This window comes from Carettochelys insculpta, chromosome 13, assembly GCF_033958435.1.
Source record: "Carettochelys insculpta isolate YL-2023 chromosome 13, ASM3395843v1, whole genome shotgun sequence".
Lineage (NCBI taxonomy): Eukaryota > Metazoa > Chordata > Testudines > Carettochelyidae > Carettochelys > Carettochelys insculpta.
In genome coordinates this window covers 1,867,728-1,895,496 of record NC_134149.1, presented here as the reverse complement: position 1 = coordinate 1,895,496, position 27,769 = coordinate 1,867,728, and the positions used below count along the sequence as shown (strand labels likewise).

General features: G+C 45.7%; 1 protein-coding gene across 2 annotated transcripts in view; it reads right to left on the bottom strand.

Annotated features, from left to right (window-relative positions):
- Nucleotides 1-27,769, bottom strand: part of HTR2C (5-hydroxytryptamine receptor 2C) — a 383,858-nt gene that overhangs the window by 286,309 nt on the left and 69,780 nt on the right. For both annotated transcript variants that reach the window (XM_075007547.1, XM_075007548.1), the window contains exon 2: nt 13,266-13,339. The gene's annotated coding sequence lies outside the window, so the exon portion shown is untranslated. The remainder of the gene's footprint in view (nt 1-13,265; nt 13,340-27,769) is intronic.

Below are 27,769 nucleotides of genomic sequence, written 5' to 3'. Positions count from 1 at the left end.
GCTACCTTTACGATTCACGATCAGGTGAGAGTAGAATTCTCCACGACCCACCATGGACAAACAAAGGTGTATAGTTATGTGGGACCAAATCCTCAGGTACTTAATTAGTTGTTACAAAGCCCTTGAGCCATGCAAAATTGTGATCACCTAAAATCTTATGCCTAGATCCATATACTAGCTTCCCCTTTGGTATGCTCTCTTATCAAGGGGAGTTAGTTAATACCTTGCAGAAAATGCCCACTCTGCTGCATAACAGACCCATTTGGAAGACAAATGTCCACACGCTACTGAAAGATTTGCCATATCAAGGAATACCGCTAGAGGAACTAGAGGAAGTGCCACAGAAAAGCCTTAAAAGGGACTATTTTTTTTTTTTTAAACCAGAGGTTTTATTGAATGCTCCCATAACTTACATCATTTTTCAGGTAGCTGTCTGTTACTGTTTGTTCTGCATGAATTTGTCTTTAATGTACCTGTCACAGCTAGCAATGAATTATAATACTGTATTTTACTATTTAGTATAACCCATGTATTCTAGGACAATTTTAGCTTATGTGATAAAGATACACAGAGTAATCGTTTCAGAGTATGCATTGGCCTTCTCCAAGGGGCTATGGATCTTTTCCCATCTCTCTGCAGTCAAAGTATTTGCAACATCAATAGACTTCTCCCATGGCACTCAGTACTAATCTCTCTGCAAAGTTTTCCAGACACGTGGCTTCCTTTCACCTTATTCAAAGGGCACATGTTATTTAGCTGAATAGTTATGGAACTTGAAATCCTGCTCCATCAATGGTGTCCCATTACAATTAAGTATCCCCCATTCTATACTATGTGAAGAAGATTAATTATACTGTATGATAAAAATGCGATTAAGTTCTCAATGGGGAGCATTAATACCCATGCAGCACAGTATTTGACAGTTGCAGTAGGGCTACATTGGCTTTGCTTTTGTAACATATTTTATAGAACTTTTCCTGCTAGATTTGAGAACCACAACTTGCTTTTCTTGATGTGTACAAGTGAGACGGTTCCACAATTATTTTTTAATAAAATAAGAGGGTTAGCGTTATAAAAATTTATTTCAGGTTGAAAGATCCCAAAGCACCTTGCAATTGTATCTACCTACCTGCAACACCACTGGAAAAAACAGGGTACTGAATGACAGACAGAACAATCTTGGATTGTCCAGGTGATAGGTGACATGAGCCAAAAAAAAAGGACATACAAATACAGAATTGGCCGTTAGAGAAGATACATGTTTGAACTGTAACAGAGAGGAAGCCGTGCTAGTCTATACACTATCAAAACAAAAAGCAGTCAAGTAGCACTTTAAAGACTAGCAAAATAGTTTATTGGGTGAGCTTTCCCACGAAAGCTCACCCAATAAACTATTTTGCTAGTCTTTAAAGTGCTACTTGACTGCTTTTTGTTTTGATGTTTGAACTGGAGATTCATGGGTTTGCCAATTTTAACGCTAAAAGGGGCCATTCTGATCATCTAATCAGACTCCTGCAAAGAGGACACGAGGTAATTTCACCTGCCCTACATCTGGTCCAGAGAAGATACCAAGGTAAATTCTAGTGCATCCAGTAATTTTCTAACAAAGTTTGGAAAACTGGGGTGCAGGCCAGTGTCTTAAAATGTGCTCTGAGACATACACATGGGGGAAAAACAGATCAGGAAACAGAAGAACTAGGAGCAAAGATAGCCTAGAAAAAATTGCTTGTCTTCCTCACTGGAAATTCCTGGAGAACCCTTTTATAACCCCTTTGGCAGTGCCTTAGCAGTTTGACACTTTGTTGGTTTCTTCTAAGTTTTACTGATTTGTAGTGTGGCCCACATGCCCCAAGAATGATCAACATGAGACCCATTGCTATAAAAGCCAGCTGATTAACTGCTGCCAGCTGAAAATTTCCAGCCAGAACTTCCACTAGGACAACTTTTAGCCACAGGTCAATAAGCAAAGCAACAGAATGTCACATACATACGGCTGTGTAGGACTGGGAAGCGTAAGTTATGCCTACAATGGTGTATTTCATCATCTGCCACTAGAATTATAAGCACCTGCGTGCAGATAGGTCTCCTATCTGTTCTGGGACTGAATAGGATGCTGACAGGCACCAGACGGTAATGGCAAATAAGTAACAGAGCTGGCAACAGCAGGATTGTCAGGAGAGAAAGATTTATTTACAGTTTTCCTGGTCCTGGTAGCAGAACACTAAATTCCACACAAAATAACATTTTGTTCAAACAGGCAGATGCCAACTCAATAGAACGTGCAATAGAATCCCCAGGGACAGACTTGCTGGTGTGCGCACAAACACTGCCAGGCATTCCTCAAGAGGTCCAAATGAAACAAAAGTGGAACATGGGAATATATTTAAAAACAACTCGCAAACCTCTGCAAGCTGGTGGGGGTGGGGGCTCCCATAATTTTGGGGAATTGAAAAGGTAGCTACGAAATTCTGCCCTGACCCATACCCTGCCCAGCCCACTGCACTGTATGGGCCTCAGGGAAGATCTCATAAGCTACACTACACAGCAGCATTATTTCTAAATAATCCATTCTGGAAGAGCTGTTCTGAAATAGCTTATTTCAAAATAACACAGCTACAACAAGAATGCATTTTGAAATAGCACTTAGACACACAGTGCCTATTTCAAAATAGTGCCATTGGATGCCATTAGGGCTGACTTTGACATATCGCTATTCCATGTCTAAACAGTGCCTATTTTAAAATAGCTATTTTGAAATAGGCGTTATTCCTCCTGCAATGAGGCTTACAAAATTCAAAATAACGTACCCGCTATTTTGAGACTTTGAAATTTTTCTAGGCTATAGCGTAGATGCTTGCAAAATAATGTTTGTTATTTCAAAATTGCTTTGCTGTGTAGATATAGCCACAAGAACAGAAAATAGATGGATATTTAAAAGCAAAGGCCTGATCTTGCACATGAATTTGAAAGCACAGAAATCTGCCTGCGTGTGGAGTCCCACAGATGGGTCCATTCCCATGGATCCATTTGTAGGACTTCAGCCCATCTGGATACCGTTAAAACCCTGCGTGTCACACCCATCTTACCTGTCGGTTGTCTGCCTATTCTCCTGCCCCCCACAGCCTCCAACGGAGGCAGTGTGAACAGACTCCTATGCCTGTTGGGAGCCACAGCGAAGACGCAAGGGCCCTGCCCATGTAAAGCACTCACAGGACAGAGATCAAACCATAAGCAGTGGTGTAGTACCTTAAAGACTAACAAATTTATTAGGGCATGAGCTTTTGTGGGCGAGAGCCACTTCTAGCTTTGTGGTTCGGGACATGCAGCTCAAGCAGCAGCTCACTTATGGGTGCTCTCCATTTAGTTTCACCAGTGGGACCACCCCTTTAGGAAACAATTAATTTGGTAAGCCCTACCCCTGCGGAGGCTTCTGCTCGCTAACACGAGGATGGTGTTGTAATCAAATCATTTTGCCTTAAGGGGTCATTCCTCAGTCAAGCCCCTCCACCAAGTGGAATTGAAGCTTTGGCACAGTCAGCCCTGCCAGCTCATTTTTCTTCATTATGAAAAATAGTCTGTCACTGGGCACTTAGCAAGAATTATTCAATCACATGAATAATCAAACTACAAACCTCAGCAGCCAGGAAGCCAGCACTGCACCCTCGGCACACACACACTCTCTCTCTCTCTCTCTCTCACACACACACACAATATATGAATTCCCTTCGCTGTCCATAGGCGTAACCCAACTTCCAGCAGGGTCTGTTTTAACACTGTTGGGCTACTAAGAGAAGAACATTTAGCAATCCAGCCAAAATATCAAGGGCAGAGCTTTAACTAATAAGCATTCAAATAGATGAAAGGCCTCCACAAGAATCACAAAAAATCTAACACTGTTTCTTTAGGGAACAAAAAACAAAACAACACAAAATCAATGTGCCATTTCAGCCATATTTAGAGAGCACCATTAATGGAAGTCACCAGGCAGCATTATTACAGATGGCCTTGTTAGTTCTGTGTCTGAATGAACAAGAATTAGCTGTGTGAGAAGTGCTTATTGTCAGCTGTGATGCTCTTCTCTCTGAGATGTTAGGCATATCAGCAGAAAAGACTGTTCTGCCTGAATTATTTCTTTGAGGTAAAAGTGTAGCCCACAAGTGACATCCAGGAAAGGAATAAACACAGTTAGAGACGTAGGGATGAAGAGAAGGGGGAAGGTCTAGGTTTAACAGAAATGTGTAATTAATTTCTAAAACAAGAAACAGACCAAATGTTCTAGACCTTTATGTCTTGCTGCAGAGTCAGTGTCCCCTGTCAGGAAGAGAAAGAGGCAGTGAGCTGAGGGCTTTTTTTGTTCTCTAGTTTTTTTGCTTGAGGCAAAATTCCTTGTTCCAATCTAAGTCAGCTGCATTGCAGCAGCAGAGAATATCGATTACATGAAGCAAGATGACAGTTTTCAAATCAGTCTTTAAAGCAGCTGGTGCTCTTGCTCCACAAGAGTCTTTCCCCCCACAGAACTGGCTGCAGGCAGCACATCATGACCTACGGGTTAAGTCTCTAGTCCTCCCCAGTCAAAAGTACATAAGGCAGCTACCACAGAGCTACCCTCTCCCCTCCAAGCATGGAGCCTGGGGCAGCTGCCCCCCACTATCCTATGAAGAGGGCAGTTCTGGTCATCATGGGTACTTCTCAGAAAACAGCTATTCCATGCTAGAAATCATTAGAAAGGGGGCAGGTAATAAGACAAACTATCAAAATGCCAATATATAACTTTACTGGACTCCCACACCTTGGAGTACGCTGTCAGGCCCAGAAACCCCATCACAGAAAGTTGTGTTAGAATTGGTAAAAGCTCACAGAATGGCAGCAAAAAAGGAAAAGGCATATGGAACAGCTTCTATAAAGGAGCCAATGAAAAAGCTGGACCTGTTCAGCTCAATAAAGGGATGAATAAAGGGGGATCTGAGAGAGGCCTATAAAGTCGTGACCGGCATGGACAATGTGAATAGGGGAGCGTTACAAACACAAGAGCCAGGTCACCCAATCAAGTTAACAGGCAGCAGGTGTAAAACAGACCTAAGGAAGCACTTCTTCACAGAGCGCACAGACAACCTGTGGAGCACATTGCCAGGCAACATTGTGAATCCAAGACAATAACTTGGTTCAGAAAAGAAGATAATATCATGGAGAACAGGTTAATCAATGGCTGTTAATTAAGATGCCCAAGGACACAAGCCTGCGCTTACGATGTCCCCAGACTTCAGCTGGCCCAAAGGTGGGACAGTGGATGGATCAGCTGCTAACTGCCCTGTTCTGTGCATCCCTTGGGAAGCATCTGGCACTGGTCACTACCGGAAGACAGGTAGGCTCGAGGGACCCCTGCCCTAAGCCTGTCTGGTTGTTCTTGGGTATTTCAGCTACCAGGCAAAATACACCATGACAGACCAAGGAGGGGAAGAGCAACACAAGCTATTGTTGCGGGCCAGTCACACCTTCAGTCCCAACAGCTGCCTGACAGGAAAGAGCTACAGAGAAGCAGCCCCACTGAGGGGTGCAGAAGAGGGCGCAAAGCAGCTCTAAGGACAGCAAAAGGGACCAGGGACTGGATGACAAGTAAGTCATCTTGCAAGGTATTGGGGGCTTTGCTGACCACGATGCTGCCGCCTCACAGAGCGGAGGGAAAGGTGAGCTGGGTCCTGGGAACTCTTGAGACACTGCTGTTTTTAGGGGCTGTATCTAGGAAAAAATAGCATTCATGGGCTTTGGCTCAAAAATGCACAATAGAAATGCGGTGACACTTGGCAGCTTTGATTTGGAGCTGTTAGGCGGAGGGAAGGCAGTGAAATGAACTAGAGACTCAAAGTGGAACTCGGGGTGACCATCCCTGGAGCCAAACCGATGAAAAACTATTTGCCTGAACCACTGTGACAGTGAGGCGCAGAGAAGGGTGCAGCTGGGCTCTGGGGACAAAGCGACCTGTCTTCGGCTCTGGGCCTCCTGAGCGGCTGCATTTGCCATGCTTCTGCTGTGCTGGAATGTGATGGAAAACAGAACCTTAGGAGACCCAGGGAATAGGCATCACTTGTCTAGACTGCAGCAACACAAGTCTGTTCTCCTCAGCAAGTGTGTCAATACACCTCCCAGTGCTTACACCGCACTGACACTTCCCTGTCTAACTGCTTCATCTGTCAGGTTTGCAGAGCTGCGATTGTCAGAGCCATTCTTACTGAGGCTCGCTTTGCGACAGGTGTTTCGAAACTACGGATCGGCACAACGCAAGCCTTCCTCTTAGTCCTCTACAGGGCTTTGACTTGGACCCGTGAGTTGTTTGGTCAGAGATCACTGGATCAGGACCATTCTTAAAATCTGAGCTGGAACCAACTCTTGTGCCTGTGAAGAAGAAAAACCGTTCCATTCCTTTCCTTCCAGCACCAGTGGCTGAGGGTTTGCACCTGTCCCACCTGTCCTGCCTATCCCAATCTGGCGCAAACCAGGCCAGAAGCCAAAGGCTCAGGCACTAACCAATGAATCCTCACAGCATGGCTAATTTAAAACAACACATGTTACATAAAGGGGGACAAATGGCTAATATTTGTGGCCAAAGCTGTATGTATTTCACTGACTTGCCTCATGGCTTTGGTGCAGATTTCCTGATTTGCTGACAGTTCATTTAGACAAAAGTTTAGTGAGAGTTAATCTGAAGTGTGCATGCCAGCCTGTGTGCACAGCACAGGGCCAGCACGTACCTCGAAAACCAGCTTTGACCTCGGGCAGCCGTTCTGGAATGGAAAGGCTGAGCCTGCAGGCCTTGTGTGAACACGAGTCACATGACGTCTATATGACCTATATTTCTATTTTGAAAAAAAGCCTAGCAGAAGCCTGGAGTCTGAGGAGCCATCCATGGCCATGGGCCAGAGGGGTAGACCTTACATGAGCTCATTCTTGAGATCCTCCACTTGTAAGGATCTCTCCCTTTCGAACCCATTCAGAGCACAGTGGTCACTCCGGCACATCCAAATATTTCCCCCGTTCCTTGTTCTTGGGCCCCTGCCTACCTGTGAAGAGGTAGTGATCTTGCAGTGCACAGAAACAAGCTCCCTGCCACCTCCTCTTGTACTGGAATTCCCAGACTCAGAGCATGTCCTCACTACAGGCTGGATCAACGGGGCAGCAATGATCAAGTGGCGTTCGAGTTATGTCTATAGATTGAGTGCCAATTGCTTTTCTGCCAGCTCCGGTGCTCCCACTTCGACAAGGAGCATAGCGTCAACGGGAGAGTATCACAGAAGTAAGTAGATCTAAGTACATCAACTTCAACTATGTTATTCATGTGGCTCAAGTTGTGTAACTTAGATCCATCTCCTGTGGACCTGCAGTTTATGTTGAACAAATTACATCAGTGTCTACACTGCAACCTTCCTCTGGCCGATGTAAATGCCCTACTATGCCGACAGCACAGTGCTGCCTCCTCCAGACGGCCAGGGGCTTACAGCAACTGCCATTAGCTTCCCTCTAGAGTGCGGCAGCTGGACTCCACTCCTAGCTCAGGGCCAGGGGAGAAAGGACTCTGCTCCCAGCTTGGAGCTGGAGCAAAGAGCCCAGGAGGTTTTGGGCAATCTCCCAGCCACTGCAAGAACAGAGTGGAGCAGGAAGTGAGGAGATTGGAGAAACTTCCCAGGGCAAAGGCCCCACAGGGAGGACTAGGCACTCAGCGTGCAGGAGGACAGTGACAGGGAGGCAGCAAAGGGTTCGAGGTGGGGACCGGTAGCCTCATTGCTCCCGGGCTGGGCAGTGAGTCCCACCACGCCATTGTGAACAAGCGAAGGAAGCGAGAGGGTGAAGGGAGAACACACACAAGTCGCAGAGATGATGGACACAGACAGTCTCCTAGGGGGAAACTGCCCAGAACTCGGACAGCACTCGCAGGGATGGCTCCCACGTGATGTGTGGGAAGAGGCCAGAGGGCTCGGTGCGTGTCTAGCATGAGAAGAGCGGGAAGGCAGTGGGCAGGGAATGGCTCCCAGGCAACGAGCCTGGGTGAAAAGCGGGAGGGCAGAAGGTGCAGACAGTGACAGAGAAGGGCTGTGGGGGGGAGGCAGGAAGAAGCCTGCCTTCAGCATGTCTAGATGGCGGGGGCGCGTGCAGTGTGTCAGACGCAAAACCGAAAGTCGGCGGGGAGGCAGCGAATGAGGGCATTCTGGAGCGGGCTCTCCTGCCGAGCAAGGCTCTGGGGGCGAGCGTAGCACGAACCTAGCGATACAGACTGAAACCAGCACTCACCTGCCTGGACTGCCTCAGGTTCAATAAAACAGCTCTGCGCATTTGCAAAGAGGAGATGTGCTCACCTCAGAGCACCCCCTCTGCTCACCACACGCAGAGCTCTGCTGGCACCCTGCACACCAGAGTCACAGCTTTTTGCTAGGATGTGCTGTTGCTGCCAGTAAGGCTCTGACCATCCTCCAGTGACACTAAGCCACGACCAAGGGCCTGACTTTTCCGAACCTGCTGAACAGCAGGTCCCTGACAGCTCTCAAGAGAGGCCCCCCAAACTGAAACCCCCACAACCACGAGCTGCTTGTCAAAAGCTGGGCCCAGGCTTGTGTGGCCTGCACCTGGAGCAGATCACAACAGTGAATAGGGAAGAGGTAGGAGAGCAGCCCATGGCCCATGCTCAGACTGACACGGTTACCTGATCTCACATGTCAGGGTTTGTATCCATGGTCTGAGATAAGAGGGCGGCATTTTGCAGAGGTACACGGGGATCTGTCTGTAGCTGACCGATACCTACAAAGCAGGCTGCTCTGTTTTCCCTTGAGATCACATAACTGGAGTGCTGCTTCTTCCACGCTGCACCGGAGAGCAGATCCACATTTGGCTCCCCTCCCCATCTCAGCACACACTCAGAGCTGGCGGAAGCGGCTGCGTGAAGTGCCACGCTCATAAAAAGCTGGTGTCTTCACCCCCCCCGGCTGTAGTGATAAACATTGCTCTCCACTAGCTTGGTGCAGATCATCTCTCCCCAGCGTGTCTCCCCACACATGGCTCCGCTGTCTGGCCCTTTCCAGCTGGCACAGCATTATTCTCCCATGAGCGCTCACACCTGGGGTAATTAATACAAATATCACCAACATTCCCTCTCCCCACAGAACACTCTTTGCCTATTCTCCCATGCCTGTCTCCCAGCCTTCGGCTACTTCAGGCCTCACCCCTCCCTTCCCCTCCCCTGGAAAGCCAGAGAGTTCCACGAGAAGAATTCACAGAGGTTTCCCAGGACCGCAGTTTTCTGCTGCCCCGGGAGATGGGACATTCCCAAAGGTCTGCATGGTCTGCCCGTGCCTCAGGATGCTCTGCCTCCCAAGCACCACAGCAGCTATGGAGCGATGCTGCCAGGACTTCTTCAGAGGGCACAAGCCCCTGTGTGTGAGAAGGACTGAGGAAAAGCTAATGCAAGCTCAGGCTGGCATCCATTCCACACACACCAGCGCCTGCTCATGAGCTCACACCTTCAGCTTTACGCAGATCCCATGCCTGAGCTGCGATCCCAAATCACGACACAGGGATTGGCATTTAACCAGCTGCCTTTTACAGCAGGACTTGTAGGTCATCTTCCCTTATGTCAGCTCAGATTTTTAATTAAATATGCAATTGGAGATTTTTCTAAATTTGCCCCTTTTTAATTGAATGTTTGGATTAATTGTCTCAGAGATATTTGATGCTTCCTGGGGATAAATTAACAGGGAAGTTCAAAGGCAAGATCTGACAGCAATAATTATCAAATTAAAGCCAGTTCCATATTTGGAGGGAAACTTCTGTTTTGATAGGCATGAAAGTGGGAAGCAAAACTTGAGAGAATGACTTTCTGCAGATGGACTGCCCTGCGCACTCTAAAGGTCTGGTGTGCATCGTGAGAGAAACACAAATTCAGCTGGCCACTTCACTTCACTCTGGAGAGCGTCTGTGGCCGTTTTACCGAACACCACCACCCAGCCCCAGTGGAAAGTGCCAGTATTCTGCTCTGGAAAGCCAAACTGTAGCAAATGGCATCATGGGGTCCATACTCACTGGCTACTAACAGTTTTCAGATCAAATAGGCTCCACTGAGAAGTAAACAAGATGTTTCCCTTTTCCTGCCAGCCCTGCCAGATTAATCCAGCACAGGAGAGGAAACCTGCATTCTCAACAAATTAAATTAGATCAGTGGCACTAGTGTAACCACATTGTCTTCAATAGGCACTAAGAGGAAAGCCAAAAATCTTTCTAATGGCTGGAGAACAGAAAAGTACCAGCTCTCTATCTCTCGGCTGTGCTAGTGTAACCCCCAGCCAGCACAGGATGTTCAATGGTAACATCATCAGAACTTTATACATGCTCCACAAGTCCTAACTCTAACATCAGGTTGCACTAGCAGGTGGCTCTTAACCTCTTGTGTGGATCAACCATTTGGTGAGGATACCAGCCTTAGTGACCTACCCTGGAACTGACTAGTAATGTGCACAGGTAGCAGGAAGTACCATTTCCTGTGGTTGTTTTCACAGCAGACTGGTATGGCAGTTGTAGAAATTGTAATAATTATACAGAAAAGCAGATCTGAAATTAAGTGAGGCCCTGAGAGGAAGGCCCACCAGTCAGCAATAATTCCAGGGGTGGAAAGCCACGTTACTCAGAAAAAAATGAAAATCCTGCCGCTGTAAGGGTTACAGATCATGAAGGATACAACGAGACATCAAGTGGTACTGCAGAAGTGCCGAGTTTGCTAGACGTGCACAGCAAGTGAGACAGCTGCCAGGGATGCTAAGAATACTACTTACCTGCTTTCCATCCAACAGGATGGAGCACAGAGTCCAGCTAGCTGAGCAACTGCAGTTTCTGGCAGCACTATTAAAGTGGCTTAGAGGACTTTACGAAGCTGCAGTCTGTGCTTTACGCACATCAGCACAGGATTTCTGTAGGAGACAGCAGGCCTCTGCACACTTACTCATGCAGCACGTTGCAGGAGTGCTTGTCTTCTCACTCCGGCTATTAGCGAGTTTACAAAGAGAAGCGACCCGCTCTTGAGAAAATGCTACCAGCCAGCACGGAAAGCGACTGGGTCCCAAAAGAACACCCTCGGGGCCTGGTACTCCCAGCAACGCCAAAGGTCTCGAGTTTAAAAAGAAATAAAGGCAATGGAGTGCATGGAAATTACTCTAAAACCTTTCTGGCCCCATAGGGAACGCTAGGACCTGCTTTCGCTGGTCAGTGCTACCAGTGGGTTCCAAAGGTCTGTAGAATTCAGCTCAGTTTCATCAGTGTCACGCTGCAGCCCCAGCCTTTCGGTTTCACAGTCACATTCTACAGGTTCTGAGCACGTGCTTGCAGGAAGAAAAGGGGAAACCAAGGCAGGTGCACATGCACTAGTCGTGCCATGACTATGTCTGGAGGATGGCCCAGGAGTGAGCTGCCCTATGACAAACCTGACCCACTGACTCCTGCTACCTCTGCTGGGAGTGATGTCAAATCGAAGACAGCCCAGGACACACTGTCATTAACCCCTGCTTGGCAGTAGCGTAAGTCGACAAGAATCTGCCCTGCACTCACTCTCTGCTTATAGCTACCCCTTCGTATGTTCCACCCACATAACTCTGGGTTAACAAACACCCTCTCTGATTAAAACCAAAAAGCAGTCCACTAGCATTTTAAAGACTAACAAAATGATTTATTAGGTAGGGAGCTTTCATGGGACAGACCCACTTCTTCAGACCATCGCCAGACCAGAACAGACTCAATATTTAAGGTACAGAGAACCAAAAATAGTTCTCAAGGGTGACAAATCAGAAAAATTGTAATCAAGGTGGACAAATCAGAAGATCAGAGGGGTGGTAGGAGTAGTGGGGAGGGGGAGTCAAGACTCAGATAAAACAAAGTCAGTCTGTTCTGGTATGGCTGTGGTCTGAAGAAGTGGGTCCGTCCCACGAAAGCTCATCACCTAATACATTATTTTGTCAGTCTTTAAAGTGCTACTGGACTGCTTTTTTGTTTTGATAGTATATAGACTAACACTGCTCTCTGTTAGCTTCTCTGATTAATTCTTCTAGGAATTACATGCTGCGGCAAGGCCCAAACCTCTTATATGCCAACAGTTGGGCCAGCTCAGCTCTCTGACAGGATGAGGAGTTACAGGGGTTACCTGGGAAGAACCAGGACCCTCACTCCATCTCATTTCCTTTTTCCAAATTCACCTTGTCCAGGTAATCTGACCTCTATTGAGTGCATTCCTCAGCTCTGCCTCTTCCCGCCTGCAGGTCTTAATTGCCCTTGCAGCCTCTCTCCCGTGCAGTCTGAAAACCAGTGACACTGGGATTTCCTCTAGTCCATGTCCAGATGCTACAGAGTGAAATGAGCCTCCATTCCTCAGCACAAAAGGCCACGCCAGCAGCAGCGTGTTCTTTTGGCTTCGGCGGGGCTCTGTTTTCACCACACACGGACAGTTCTTTAGTTTTGCATCAGTTTTGCCTCTGACAAATGTTACTTTACAAATCACTACTCTTCCCCCAACCCGCACCCAACCCGCCACCCAGGGTCCCCAGCAGAGGAGGCAAAGTAGGCTGTTGTCCTAGGCCCAGAGATCTGGCCACCGCTGCTGCTAATTTGGCAGCGGTGGTGGCCAGAACTCCAGGTCCCTCTCAAGTGCTGCAGCAGTGCTGCTCTGGCTGCAGGCAGCTGTGAAAGGGGGCAGGGGAGCACCAAGGCCTGGGCAGCACGGAGAGCTGACTGCTCTTGGCCCCGCTCATTCTGCTCTTGGCTCTACTCCTTCTAGGACACATATCCGGGTCCCCCACTCCCATCTCGTGCTGGGGCTCATGGGGGCTCTTGGCCACAGTGAACTGGTAGTGGATACCAGCCAGGTGGGCAGCTCACAGAGACGCTGGATATTTAGCTTATGTTACACAGTTTTATTCAAGCCGTACATGATCAGCATGAAGCCATGTGGCAATGCACCTCTAGCCTACGTGGAGACATGTCTGCCTTTGCACGGGTCTATGGGTTTTCCTCATCCCCCTTTTTCATCACACGGTCCCTCACATACTTCTGCGTTTGTAAGCCCTCTAGATCTCTGCTCCCTGGGACAGCACCTACTTCCATAAGCCCCACACTGGATTTGGGCCAGTAAGCATTACTGAAATACACACAATAGATGACAACACCAACCCTTGCCATTCATGCCTTCCACCGGACCTGAGGCACAAACAAGTTAAAGAGGAATTTGGTCTTCCACATGTACTTACATTCTCAGGAGGAGCAGGCTCGGGTGACTGCATGGTTTATTTGCTGAAAGCATTAGCCTGGATTCCTCTTTTCCCTATAAAAGCAAATGGTTTACTATTACAAACACTGAACTGCCATAAGGACTTGAGCTAGTCACCACTAAGACAGCACATTGCAGTAGATGAAATTATTTTACATAATTGAATTTCCACCCCTAGAGTAATTAATTAGAGCAAAAATTAAATGGCAAAGCACACGGTTTTTCACACAAACATTACTGCTGCTTTATTCCAGGGTAACTAGACCTTTAGATACCGTGGGAGGGAAGCAGGCGGTGCGCATGGGGAATTAGGTCCCAGTCCTGAAGCCCTTATTCATGAGAGTTTGCTGCTTTCAAAAAGTACTATTCATAAAATTCCAAAGTGTTTAAATTCAGTGGGCCCCAAAGTGACTATAACTGGCTGGGCCTTCCATAATGCCACATGGACACCCTTTCTAGCAATGCATTAGTGGCATTTAAATGAATTGTGACATTTACCTAGTAAACTATTGCAGCAGTTAGAGCTGTTTCAGAAGTTCTTATTTATATTGCATAATTCCTCCCAGTATAATCTCATTTTCTAAATGTAAAACAGGATTAACATCTCAAAAGACAAACATTCCCGTACTGGTAAATTGGGCACAGAGGAGGTACGTGCAGTGGTCAAACTCTGCTCAGTTATCCTAAAATAAATCTGGAAGAGACCATCTGATTTCAGTGGAATTACTCTAGACTTCTTCTTCTCCCTGTCTCCGTCCCTCAGGGAAACAGCTTAGCCCACAAATTCATACAATACAGAGTGCCACAAGCAGGGGCTGTCACTCTTTGCATACCCCAATCTCCCTTCGCCTCACGGAAATTTTGGAGTGAGCAGACCAGTAGCTTACATGCTGTGTGAATGCCTTGAAAATAACATTACTTTCTTTCTGGGTCCAGTACGTCCCCAAAACATGCCATGCTATCGTTCCTTAGTCTTGATATAAATGCAGACATTTAAGTGTTCCTATAAAATAATTTCTGTGCATGAAGGATTTTTTTTTAACTAGAAAGATGATCTCTGACTAGCTAATGAAAAGTAAGTTCTACCAACACAAACCCTTAAAATTACATCTGAGAGCATTAATTATGCTTTCTTTACATTCACAAAATAGCACTGCCTTCCCCTTAGACCAAACAACTAGCCAATATTCAGTGCATAGCTAGATTGTTTTCATTAGGAGGAGGCAGTGATTATACAAATCAAGTACGTCCTTGTTCAATGTTGTTTATTTACAAAGAATGTCCACAAAAGTTCTATTTCCCTGAACAGAGTAGGAACAAACAGCAGCAGACAGCAGGTTCCTTGATCACAAATTCAAATGTGCTTTTCCAGGCGGTCCTGAACCCAGAAGAAGCTGTCTCTCAGCTTTGTCCTAGAGCTATGCTCAATATACTTTCCTTTTCCTATTCATAATGAAGCAAGTCCCTAGCCCAGAGATTCTCAGCCAGGGATGTCTGCGCCCCTTGAGTACCTAGAGGTCTTCCATGGGGTAAATCAACTCTCCTGGATATTTGTCTAGTTTTACATATAAAGCACTAGCAAATTCAGTAGAAACTAAAATTTCATACAATGGCTTGTTTCTACTGGTCCATGTATTCTGCACTGAAACACAAGTGGGATATTTTTATCTCAATTCATTATATGGTAAGCAAGAGAGCGAGTGAGTGAGTGTAGCACAACACTGCTGTATTTTAGGTCTATTTTGTAAGCAAGCCAATTTTAAGTTAGGTGAAACTTGGGTGCACAAGACAAATCAGACTCTAGAAGGGTGCAGTGCAGCAGAAAGGTTGAGAGCCCCACATCTTTGAACTAGTCCTGGGAAAACCAGTGAGATCACATGACATAACACTGCTCAGGCTTTGCTATGCAGTCCAGTACCTTGGGCAGCAGGTTCTACTGTATCCAGCTTTTATGTGATAAAAGGGGCTTAATTGCTCCTATTTCACCTGAAAAAGGGTTTGAAGTCTCCGAGAGACAGCCATGGTAGCCTGTAACTTCATAAATAACAAGCAGTCCTGGAGCACCATAGAGACTAACAATTTATTAGGTCACAAGCTTTTGTAGGGAAAAAGCACACTTCTTAAGATGGAAATGGAATGGAAAAATCCAGGGTTTCTATATGGGCAGGCAGTTACCTGTCACTAGTAGGACCAGTTAGTGAAGCAAAGTACGTTGGATGTGTCTCGTTTGTGCAAACATCAAAAGGTAGGGAATTTCCCTTGTAACACATAAGGTTTTGTTAGGAATAAAAAAGGGTTGGTTAGTACATCCATCAGTTTTATGCAGGTCTGTGATTACTCCAATGATCAGAGACCTGCTTGATGACAACCATTAGCTCATTTCAGCCTAAAAAGGAACGTGAAATTTAGGAACTCAAACGAACATTTTATAGTCAGTATGTTTAGTTATTTTATCTCGATTTGTCAGGGTACGAAAAGAAAAGCAGGCAAAAGGCCAGAGTGTGTGTGTATATTGTGTGGAAGGCTCAAAGCATAGCATTATATACCCAGAAGGGAGATGGAGAGGAAGGTACTGAGCTGGCAGTCTTGCATTTGCAATGTTTCAGAAGGGGAAAAAGGTAGAAAGAAAGAAACCCAAATTAACAACTATCCACAGAGGCACAAATTAGCTAGGATAACTGTCAGAGATGTACCAGAACAAAGTGATACTGCACCCTGATAGCAGGAGAATGTTGTAAATAGAAACACTTCAGTGAACAATGGGATGACCCTAAATTGCCATGACGGCTCAATAGAAGAAAGCAAAATGGATCCTTTGCACCGAGGCACAGGAGTTACTATCCAGGGATAGTTAAATAAAGGGAGACTGGACAGTTCAATACAGAATTATTTTTTCTAAATTCCCACACAAAATGAAAAACAATGCAGTAGAATTGCTAGTATCTCCAAATGTCTCACATTGTTCCCATTTTAACATCCTGATCCAAAGCCCATTTAAGGGCTTCAAATCCAGCCCTATATGCTGAAGAGGTGAAGCAGAATTTGAGCTTAACCCTTAGAGATATAACTGGATATTTAGAGCAGGGAAGTGGAAGTCAGGGCTTCTTGGTTCCGTCCGCCAGTCACCTGTAATTTACAAGACCTCACTCTACCCACATGCATAAATTCCAAGATTGCTCTGAGCATTAGGAAAAAAAAAGAGGATGCACTGTGCTGTTCTCTGTTGGTGCTTCTCTCACGTGCAGCACCATTGTTTCTGAGCTTTGGGCACACCACATATTTGGCAACCCAACTCAGCAGGAGTGGATGGAAGCCATGAAGACATAAATGTGCTCATTTGGTTGCAGCCTAAGAGTTTCTTTCCACTGGCCTCCTTTGCAGATTAAATGGAATTCCTAAATATAAACAAGCCCTAAAACACCTGGCAGCTTGTAAGATGCTGACTGCGGAGGATTGCTATCAAGTGCATCATTTCTGGCCAGATTCTTTCATGAGCTAATGCACAAACTGCGCACTGTTCCCAGGCTTTTCCCTGCCTGGCAAAGGCTGGCCAACAGACACAGGGTGCCTTTGATCAGGCCTTCAGAACCTTTTCTGCATTTGTGGATATTAAAAATTTTCAACTAGAGGCAGGGACCCCTTTGGAAACCTTAGCTGTACACTGCGCCCTCCTGGGCCATGGACCACAGCTTAAGATTGCCTTAGATGTACAGTGGGTTACTTAGAGCAGGGGGGTGGAAATCCGGACTTCTTGGTTCTGTCCCCCCAACGACCTGTAACTCACAAGCCCTCCATCTGCCCCTCTGCACAAATTCCAAGAGTCTGCCGAGTGTTTGGCAAGAAAGAACGTCATGAATCGTGGGGAGGCGTGAGAGGAGGGAGCAATGGCTGAAGTGAGAGGGAGAATCAGGATGTGTAAGAGGAATAATTGGGGCATGCAACAGTGATGCTGGCTTCACTGGAAGCAGAAGCGGGGGTGAGAGGGCCGGGAGCAAGAGAAACAGAACACCTGGAACACAAGAAAAATCTCAATTATGTAGGCAATGGGGTGAAGAGGAAACAACATGCTAGGGCCTGGTGGGGATAACCTGCAGATCAGTCACACGTTGGGGGCAAAATACCAGTCCTGAATGTTCAGGATCTCAGTTACAACACCAGTGGTTTTTAGCCAGGCTCATTGGACAACAAAGGAAATTTGGATTAACACAAACTGCCCGAGAAAACACATTTCTTACTATACATCCCAGGAGCTTTCACGTATTTACCATGACAGCCTAGCCCTAAAGACACACCTGGCTTGCCACCCAGGCTACTGCATGGATTAGTTACCCAGAGCCACTCTCTCCTTCCCTGCTGCAGGACGAGTAGAAGTCAACAGGAAATGACAGGTGAGCGCAACGCAACATGAGCAAAGGTGTCAAGGATGGGGAACCACTGGTGTGTTTCAACTCTTGCACCAGCAGAATAATAAGTTAAGAAATATGAAGTGAGGGACTTTGAAGGAATTACTTTAGGTGGCATAATGTCTCTCAGGCTCAGTCTGAAAGAAAAATGGGGATAACACCACAGATTCTCTATCACAACACACCTCTGGGGGTGCCTGGTTTCATGGGACAGCTTGGTCACATTTTTTATTCTGGCAAGTCTTCGCAAACAAGATATGAGTAGGTCCTTCCAGACTCCAGAATGTTGAAGGCCAGCTTGGCAACACATAGTGAATGCTTGAGACGCAGAGTCCCATGCCAGCTTTTCACACATCCTCTATATTGTGACAGAATGTGCATGTCATGGCAACCATATTCAGCACTCTCCCCAAAACAGAGCTTGTCTACACTAGGGTCTCTTCTGGGAAAACCCCTTCTTTCCATTTGAAATGTCCTTGTATCCACACAGTGGAGCCTGTTATTCAGAGCAGCTAACTTGGAGTAGTAACTCCGCCAAAAACAAAACAACATGCCCCCACCCCCACACACACTTTCAAGTCTACCTTTCCTTCCCCACACTTGCATATTTTAGGGGTGCTGGATGAGTTGATCTGAACAGACCTAAGCAACAGAAACTATTGCAGTGGTCAAAAGGGCTACCTGGAGAAAATGGAAATTGGCTTTGTACGCTCTCTACTATTGCCTTCAGGGAAAAAACGACACAATGAGAAACACCTGGGAAAAACATGACGTATCTGGTTACATGTGAAACTACTCCATACTGCTGTAGTTCCGTAGGTACGAGGTGCCAATACGCACAGGTTAGGTTCTCATTATTCACCTGTGTGGTCACTTTAATAATTGATGCCCTGCATGGCCAGGTTCCAGTTTTTTGTTTAGGTTTCTCCCCCCAGAACACTGACACTGCTACTGAGATGCTATTCCCATATCCTGCAGGTATTTATACACATTTTGTTATATGCTTACACTGAACATAAATGCAGCATTCTGTTCACCCAGCCTCTTTGCAACGCTAGAGGTACGTGCACACAGTCCAGGGCCCATCTAGCAGATGGAGTCTGGTGACTACAGGAAGGAGGTGCAGGGGCAGGGGAAGGAGCTGGGACAAATCCCCTGCCCCTGCCTCAGCTTGGCAGGAGACAGCAGCAGGAAAAGGGAAGGCCTGGTAGTAGGCCCTGGGCACAGGAAGGGACTGTGGAGTCTCTAAAGATTGTGCGGCCTTGAGACAGCAAAGGATTTCCATGTTAAATACAGAAAAACCTGAAGGGATGATTCTGGGGCTGCTGGGAGCTTTACTGGATGTACCAGCTGCACAGAGAGATGGGAGTGTCAACACCCCAGCTTCCCGGGGGCTCTGAATGCGAGACCTGCGCCTTGCCACCAGTGCAGCCCATGGTCAGAGGGAAGTCTCAAAAGGCTGAGTTCAGTCTTATTTCCCCAAGTTCAATTTTCACATGCGAGTGCATGAGAGGAATTCTGATGACTTAGATAAAGGCAGGCTAGAGCTGACAGCCTGGCGAGACGGAATTAGAGAATGAACTCACCACCCCGGCATACACAGAATGGGCTCTAGAGACAGACAAGCCTGTCTCCAGTCAGTCAACAATTTCTTGTGCCTGCAGTTAAACTCTTCCAACTCGGTGCTGCTAATAGCCTCTCGTTCCGTGAGAGTGTCATGCTCTAAAGAACTTTGCTTTGGGAGCTAACAAAGGAACTGCAGTCAAACTATTTACTGTATTTTTACACCAAAAAGTATAGGCAACAACATAAATCCATGACTTAACCAGTAATTGTCCAGAAGTCCAATGCAGAGATGCAATCCTTCAGTTCTGTGAAGACTGCAGCTGCCTAGGGGTTAAACAGAATGGGCACCCAATGAAACAGTTGTGATGTATTATTATATGCAAGGGTCTGCACAGGAGTTAACCTAGGAGATACAGGCTGTTGAAAACTGAACCAATCTCTACAAAGGGAATTACTGGTCCAGGTCCTACCCCCTATACCAATCTCTCCATTAATGCTGAGGACCGTGTCTATAAAGGGCCAAACTGGGATCTTGGCTCTGATTGTTGCATGCTGCACACAGTAAAAGCAGGTCTACACTGGGGGCAATGTTAAACTAAGTTATGCAACTCCAGCTACATGAGCAGCGATGTAACTTAGTCCGACTTTCCGCAACCCCCCCCCCGCCCCCCCCACACACACAGAGTGTGCGAGCGGGTGGAGCCCAATGGGAGAAATTCTCCCATCAACTTCCCTTTACTCCTCCTGACACCAGGGATTACTGGGATTCAATGGGAGTGCAATCAGCAGTCGATTTCACACGTCCCTACTAGACCCGCTAAATCGACCTCTGGGAGATTGATGCTGAGATCAATCTACTGGTAAGTGGAGACAAACCCTAATAAGTTGACATCATCTTTTTCTAGAACCACGTTTACCTTCCTTGTTTATATTCATGGAGGCAGCGGGAGGCTGGTAGCATCACCTTTCGGTGTCATTCCCTGACACTCTTCTTCACAGGGTCCTATTTTCAGTTGCTTATAACTTTGCCAAACTTGAACTCTTTGGACTGAGTTCTCCATGCTGGGTTTCTGCCTCAGGCTGAGTTATTGTTAAATTTATTATTATTATCATCATCATTAATTTCAGCCAAAAGAATTTAGCCATTTCCAAGAACAGGGGCAGGGGGGAACTTGTTCTTCTGGCCAAGTAAAAATTTGGAGCAGGTATTTGAAGTTTGACGAAAGAGAATGTGCCACCACACATGGCTCATCTTACACGGTCTGTAGAAACCTCTTACATTGTAGCACCTAAATTCACAAAGAACCTCCTTTAGCTCAGCTCCAGGAAAAAGTAAGTTTTTGTTTTTATGCCATTCGCTCAGTTTTTGCTAACCCTTGCACAGAAATCTGCTTTGCTAATGGTGCAGGTTCATTCAGTCCATCTCCAAGGAAAAAAGGCCCCAGCAATCTCAATGAGAGGAGGCCAAAGAAGACCTGGAGCCAACAAATCCCTTCCCTGCCTCATCCAACCACACTCCTCTTGGTCAATAGCATGCCCACCAAAGAGCTCATGCTCTGCGAGATGAGTTGCAAAACCAGACTAATATCTGAGGAGATATATATCAGGGCCAAATAATTGAATTTACTCATTGTGGGGGCCAGGTAGTCCCACAATGAGTCCTTCCCATTCTCCCCACACACACACTTAGAAGTAACTACAACTCCCCTCCCGTTCCTTTTCCATCTGCTCACCCTATAGCCAGCCCTACCAGGGCACTATGCCAAGAGACAAACCACTCTGCCCTTCTCCCACGGGCCCCTCAGCCACATATATTTTGCTGTTTCTTCTTATCCACTGGCAGTCAAACTATTTACTGTCTCTTCACACCCAAAAAGTACAGGCAACAACATAAGCACACAACTTGGCCACTTCTCTAGGATCCATGATAGATCCTTTTCTACCCAGCCTTCCTGCTGCTGGTTCCTCGCCAAATGGAGAAATAGGAGCCAGCAGAGGACAGCTCCGAGGAGAGGGGAACTTCTCAGGAGTCACTCTACACCTAAGTCTCAGCAGCCCAAGTCCTTTACTCCTTAGCAACCCTCTGAGTGATTCCCACACACCCTTGGATTTGTCCAGTAACCAAGTGAAACCCACACACAGGGATTAGCTCATCTCTGAAGGGCCCAAGGACTCCTCCAAACCCAGGAAGCACTTTTTGCTGAAGGAGGCTGACTTTCATCAACGTACTACCAATCCTCCCGCGATACTTACTCTTCACAGCTCTGAATGAGTTACACCCAGAAATGCAGGATTGTGCAAGGACACCGCACTCCCCAATCACAGTGCTGTCAAACTGCCACTAGTCATGCAGTCCAGCATTTCATTTGGATTTTGAGAGAGACATACAGAGGACGCAAAAACAATGAGAGGCACCTTTTCTTTTAGTTGACACTTTCTGGTTCTGTTCTATGTCCTCAGACACACTAGCTTTTCTAGTGCTTAGAACTCAGCCTATGAGTTATCTAAATCTCTCCATAGCAGATTGACAGACTTTTCCTATTTGCTATACTGCTAGTGCTGCATTTGTTATAAATGCAGGTCCTATTTCAATATTACCACACCAAATATCTCACTCTTTTCCCTTGAAAGAGAAAATAAAATATTAACAGGCATATGCATAGCATACCAAAATGCCCAGAAGCAAAACTTCAAGACTGTGCACTAACTAAACAATAACCGGGTCTGAGTCCATACCTACGGTTGTACAACATGCCATTGAGTTGTAAAGGAACTGCAGTATTTCATGATTTTCTATAAGGACCATTTTGTTCTGTTCATCCCCTGTCATGTTTTTAACTTTATATTTGGCTTTTAAAAAAAATAAACACAAACAGAATTTCAATTATTCTGAAGTCACACAGAGTAATTCAAAATGGTGGCCAAAGCAACAGACAACTAAGAGTACATTTAGATTTAAAATGTACAGGATTCAGGAATCATGACATCTTTGTGATTCCATTAGATTTCCACATAGTTTTGAACCAAGTGTATGAAATAAAAATATTACCAACCATTACATACAACTGAATAGAGTAAGTGGCTTCATAGCCATGATCTAGCTAGAAAGTCAGGGTATCCAAGAGATTTTGGGTTCTCAGCCCTTCTGAAGTGCTCATTTCAAGATGAGTCATAGCTTTAAGAAGCAGCAACATATACTTTTTAAAGTTATTACCTTTGTGTGTGGTTTCACCCTTACTCTTGTGTCAGTCAGGCCATACTAACCCTCTCAGAAGATCACATTTGGGTGCCCGGATGCCCTACTGCTCATTCTTCTGGCTTGCTGTGTGCCCCTTAGGATTCCTCACCTTACTTTCAATTGTAGTGTTATTTCTCACAAACCAATTTCTGCAGCATCTTGCTGTGGTTTAAGGCACATGTTGTTCACTGTAGCTGACATTATTTCTAAGAAAAATAATGGACTCTGCTTGTAATAGGGTCACGCTGCAACAGCAACGTAGATTTACAGAGTATCTTTCTTCCAAAGAAGACTTTCTGAATCTGAGTTGTGTGTATTTGTGGGCCAGATGTTAGATGATCTGGTCTGACCTCCAGTCTAACACAAACTGTAAAGCTTCCCCAAAATAATTCCGATTTTCACACACGCTATCCGGTAGGATTTATCTGTGTGTTTGCACACACTGTCACTCAGTAGGATAATACATAAAGCACAAATACAATGTGTACACTGCGTTTAATATTTATAATGTGAAAGGTGTGCTTAACAAGAATATGCAGGCTTACGGGAACATTTACTCGCCCAAACAATGCCTCTGAACAGAACCCACATCCCTATGATGTCTATAGCCCAAACAGATGGCACCAGCTTGTCAGTTTCTTCACATACAGCAAAGACATAGCCACACACACCTCTGAAGGTGGGCTGCAAGTGCGGCTGCAATTCTTTGCAGACATATCCATTATTCCAATCCAACGTTCTATTGAATTTGCTTGAATGCCCTTTTGACAGTACAATTTATGGCACATGCACGTAACAGCACATGTAAAGTAAGATAAATGCTACTGGACACATTTTGGTACCTACTCCATTCCTCCTCAAAATTCGCATTGGCATTGATATGCACACTCTATACTGGAACTCAGCTGAGGAGTACAGATAAGTGAAATTTTTGCATACACAAATACTGCGAGTTTAAGATTCAAATAGCCATTTTTAATATGTGTGTGAAACTCTGGCCATCTGCCCTAATCCACTGGATGGATTAATAATGCTTGTTTGATGATTTAGGACCCAATGCTGCTCCTGCTGACGCACAGCACAGGAAAGGCTCTTACAAATTACGTGACAAGAACCTATGGCTCCCAATGTTCGTTTCAGATTTTCATATAATGCTTCAATGATTTTTCTGGCTGCCACACAGTCTCTCCTACATCTAATCTAACAAATTAACCCAGACCAAATTACTGGTACAAAGGAAGAGATCAGGCATTTGACCTTTCAGCATTTATCACTTATTTTCAGCTGAACTGCTGGTTATGTGCAGAGCATGAGAAAGACCCTTTTGCCTTAGCACTGACGTATGCAGGACCCATTTGAAATTAATTGGGAAGGCGCTACAATACTTCATGGATGACTGGCAGTGTAAAACCATGAGCTAGATCATTTTATGGTTCTGGGTGTAACCGCAAAGTGCAATTTAGCATGTAAGGTTCTGGTTTACCCACATACTAACCCTCTCCAATTTGGAATTTTTAACTGCGCCAGCTACTAATCCTTGGTTTGCAGCACCGTGGTCTTACTGACCTTCATCTCATACAGCTCAAGAAAACAACAAACACTCACTGCTCCTTTCATTTAATTTGTCACTTGCACTTTCAGAACGCCAAGCTATTAAATCAAATGCTTTGGCATTTGGCTCATTTCTGCCCAGCTAGCTTGACACCCAAATATAAACAACTTCCTGCCCCTCAAATAAAATTCCCTTTGGTCAGACTGTGTATCCATGTTCAGAACCTCCATGCTCTCGGGAAGCAACTCAGGCCGGGTTTTGTCTGCAAGCACCTTACTTACCGTGCTCATACCTCTCCTCCCTGAGTGGCAAAGACAATACACTCAGCATACATGGTGCAGGTAGCTCTCCGAAGCACAGGTCTGTGCTTCAGATCCTCTTCCACCCCCAATGGCACTTAGGTATCTTTGTGATCATATGATTCAGTTGCGGCAGCACCTATGGACAGCCAAGTGCCGGGGTAGACACACAAGCTAGCCCCCGCCATGACGTGTCAGACATGCATAAAGCAAAGGACAAGCCCCACTCCAAAGACCTGTCAATCTTTCAGACAGGACAATTAGTAAATGGGACAAACAAACAAGAGGGGAAGTAGCTAGACAGGCTAACAAAAGTAACACAACGTCCATTACCTTTAGCCCATGAGGAACAGCCCCTACACTGCACCACCTGTCCCTTCTCACACTTTGCCAAAAGAACAAGTCTCAATTATGCTTTATATGGAACACTATCAGCAGTTTGTTTTAAGCAATAATAATCACCACAAGATTAGTAGGTGAAGAAAGCAGCACATGTCTAGATGGGCCAATCAATCTCTTGTTGTAGACTTTGCAATGGTTGATGAGAGCCCACAAAAGAGAGAGAGACACACTTGGGGCATAAAAGAGGTGGAAGAAATTAGATAAAAGTTAATAAAAGGAAGATTCAGGCTGAACAGCAGGAAAGCCACCCTGATCTCAGGAGAAAAGGTGAAATAATCCTAGTACTTAAATGCAGATTGGACAAAGCACTAACAAATCAATGTAGCATTCACAAATTGGCAGGAAATGAACTACAGCAATGGTTCTCAACCAGGGGCATGCCAAGATCTTTCAGCCAGTACAAAACTGCATTTAGATATTTGCCTAGTTTTACAACAGGCTACAAATAAAGAACTAGTGAAAGCAGCACAAGCTAAAATTTCATACAGAGGACTTGTTTCTACCGCTCTATGTACTGTATACTGAAACATAAATACAAGTACTTTTCCAACTGACATGTTATAATTACATGCTACCCCACTGCACAGGAAAGACAGGTAGTAAAGCAAGAGACCTCCCTGGCTTGACCAGGACATCTTGAATGATCTAAAAATCAAAAAAAGAGTCCTACAAAAATTAGAAACTAGGTCAAATTACAAAGGATTAATACAAACAAATACCACAAGTATGTAGTGGCCAAATTAAAAAGGCCAAGGCAAAAAAATGAGCTCAGCCTGGCTAGAACCATAAAGGGTAACAAGACACATTTCACAAATACGTCAGAAGCAAGAGGAAGACCAAGGACACCAGAGGCCCATTACTCAATTAAGAAGAGACAAACAATAACAGAAAATGTGAAAATGGCAGAGTACCGAATGACTTCATTTCAGTTTTCATCAAGAAGGCTGTTGGTGATTGAACACCCAACAGTAAATGCCAGAGAAAACAAGGCAGGTCCGGAAGTTAAAAAAAGGAAAAGAACAAATTAATTTCTTAGACAAATTAGATGTCTTCAAGTCACCAGGGGCCTGATGAAATGCACCCTGGAACATAGCTCCTCAGTCAGATGGTGCAATCTGGGCCATTATCTATGGAAGCCAGGTAAGATTCCAGGATGCTGGAAAAGGGCACATAGGAAAAAAGGACAACCCAGGAAACTACAGACCAATCAGCTTCACTTCCATACCAGAAAATCTAAGAGAGCACATAATTAAGGAATCCATTAGAAAACATCATATCCCAACTATTAGGCTGGCTAAGCACTGAAGTAAATTGCTGAGGAAGGTTGTGGAATCTCCTTTACTGGAGATCTTTAAGAGCAAGTTTGACAAACACCTGTCAGGGATGGTCTAGAATCGGTGGCCGATCCTTCCGTGAATGCAGTGCACTGGACTTGATGACCTTCCAGGGTCCCTTCCAGTCCTACCATTCTGAGAGTACGAAATGAGAAAGTAAGCAATTTCAGCATGAGCGTGGTGTGCCACTTGTGTTTTTATGTCTGATTCTGTAAGCAATTGGTTTTAAAGTGAGGAGAAGCGTGGTGTACACAAGACAAATCAGACACCTGAAAGGGGTGCACTGGTCTGGGACAAGTTGAGGCACACTGAACTAGGGGACCCAACAGTTCTCCAGTTTCTACGCTGCTTTATTCTGATTCCATGTCCACACATTCTTACAGGGAGTCATCTTTCCCTGAGAATAAGCCTTATGAGACCCTAAGTCCCTTTGAAAACATTTGCAGGGTTTACATAACACATAGGCCATGGATGATGTAAAAAAGTTGGCTCAAAGCTAAAGGCACAAGGAGGTGCTAGGCATGGCACAGCAGCCTCTCTCCTCTTCAGCTCCTCTCTATCTTGAGATGAGCCTGGCCCCACCTTTCGGGTGCAGCAGGTAGCCTTACTGGCCGCTCAGGCCCACATTAACCATTTCAGAGTCAATACGAGGGACACTCCCTCTCATAGTCAAGTCCCTCGACACAGGGGTGTACGTCTCCCTTTCTGCATCAACTGTGCTTATTAGAGCGCAGGCCGACCTGCTTTAAAGGTAAAACACCTCTCTCTTTAAAACGAGCGTTTAACCAGCAGGAGCCCAGGTTACTAGCCAACCACTGGTCTGAAGTCAAAATGCACAAAGCTGTGCATTTGACTTTCACTTCCTTTCAAAAAAGGTTCCTGCTACTCAGATCTGCCACACAGCACTGCCCCACCTTGAAGTGCACGCCTTCAATCCTCAAGTTACTTCCTACCTCCAAATTGATACTTGCCACAATGTTACCCACACGCAGGGACAGAGGCGACACAATGTACTATTAAGGGACGAATCCATAGGCCATACTAAATCACATCACCACAGAAAATATTCCCTTTGCTATACTTATTTTCTCCCTGCCGATTTCTCCATTAATTTTTGTTCAGGGCTACAGAACTGTTCTTGTTCCTTCCCTTCCCCCTTACTGCTCCCAACCCTTTGAGGGGCTTCCCCTTGCTCCTCTTTTATCCTTCTTCTTATGGCCCTGAGCAGATTTTACAAATGCCTTGCTGTTTCCTCTAGCAGCTGCCTTGCCTTTTGAAACACAATTCTAGACTGATCTGTCTTCACCAGACCTTCTTTACTGCCACTGAAACTGAGGATCAAGCATCAAGCCTCCTCCTATTACTTCCTGTAAAGCTGCCCATCAGCTCTTGGTCTCCCTGGTCTCGCACTCGCTACAGGAGGATATGGACATTCCACAGTGAACCACCACCACCCCAGCTCTCCCCACCACACGCTCCGTTCCTTGGCAGTGACCAAGGACCAAAAGCTGTTATTTTTATTTCAGTAGCTTTTAGAGGCCCTATTTAGAAACAGCAGGTTCATCTGAACAGCCCCAGAGAACAAGTATCTCAGTCAGCATTGGTAGACTTCAGCTTGCAGGGCTTGTGCTCCTGCTCGGGAAACAGCACATCCAGGCAGACAGCACTTGGACGTGGAGAATATGAGCCA